Genomic DNA, 1,193 nt, shown 5'->3' on the forward strand with positions numbered 1-1,193 from the left:
TGAGCCAGAAGTACAGGCTGCAATTTCAAAGGCTATCAGCGGCACGAAAGAGCTGACAGTGAGTGGCAGGGCACTTGTCATGAACGCAAAAGACTTAGCTTCACAACCTGAATTGGCAAGGAGTGATCCCGGAGCGCTGCTGGGTTTGGTAAAATCCCACATAGTCAATCCTCCTGCCCAAATAAAGGCAATGAGGAGTTAACTGTCAACAGAAGAGGTGCAAAATCTAGTAATATGTTCTGAACGGTCAGTCCTCTGGGTTTGTTGTTTCGGTTTTGGGACCACATCCAGAAATGCTCAGAGCTTACAGGCCAGGTTTTCAGGCTATGATTTACCTATGGGTACGTGATTTTATAAAAGAAAAAGAGGATGAAAAATTAGAGGATGAAAAATTATACTTGGAGCCAGAGTGATTGTACAGTTGGCAGGGCATATGTTTGGTCCCCGGCATCACATACAGTCCCCCAAGCACTCCCAGGAGTGATTACTGAGTGCTAAGCCAGAAATAACACCTGAGCATTACCGCTGTGTCCCAAAAAGAAAAAAGAAAAAAAAGGAAAGAAAAATTAAATCTAGCCCAAACGAGATTTTAAAGTCCATAATTTTGCTCAGAGCCTCCAACTCCTTCATTTTCCCCTACCAGCCATCTATTGAAAGGGCTCAGGAAATTTCACATGTAAGAATTTTCCATTTTCCCCTACCAGCCACCTATTGAAAGGGCTCAGGAAATTTCACATGTAAGAATTTTCCATGAAGGTATAAATAGGAGAGAGCACACCAGACTGAAGCAGATGCCAGCCACCTGGAACCCCAGAGGGCCTTCCCTGGTGGGGTTCAGACAGCACAGATCTCAAGTACTACCAGGTTTGGCCCCAAATCTCACCTCATCTGTTCCCCAAGTAGTGAGATACACCCAAGGAGAGGAGCTCAGAGGGCTGAGCACCTGATTTACCTTTGGGGGACATGGCATGGCTCCCCCTGCATCTCAGACACACAGACACAAGAGGGGGAGAGTCTCTGACTATCTCCAAGTTTGTAGCAAATGGAGCGGCGGGGGGTTGGGGAAAGGAAAGACAGGAGAAATACTCCAACCCCAAAAAGATGCTCAAAGAATGCTCATGTGTCAAGACAAATTCTGGAGTGGGAGGGTTGGGGTCATACCTAGTGATGCTCAGGGGACAATATCACCTAGT

The sequence above is a fragment of the Sorex fumeus genome, unplaced genomic scaffold (assembly GCF_029834395.1).
Source record: "Sorex fumeus unplaced genomic scaffold, SorFum_2.1 ptg000134l, whole genome shotgun sequence".
Classification (NCBI taxonomy): domain Eukaryota; kingdom Metazoa; phylum Chordata; class Mammalia; order Eulipotyphla; family Soricidae; genus Sorex; species Sorex fumeus.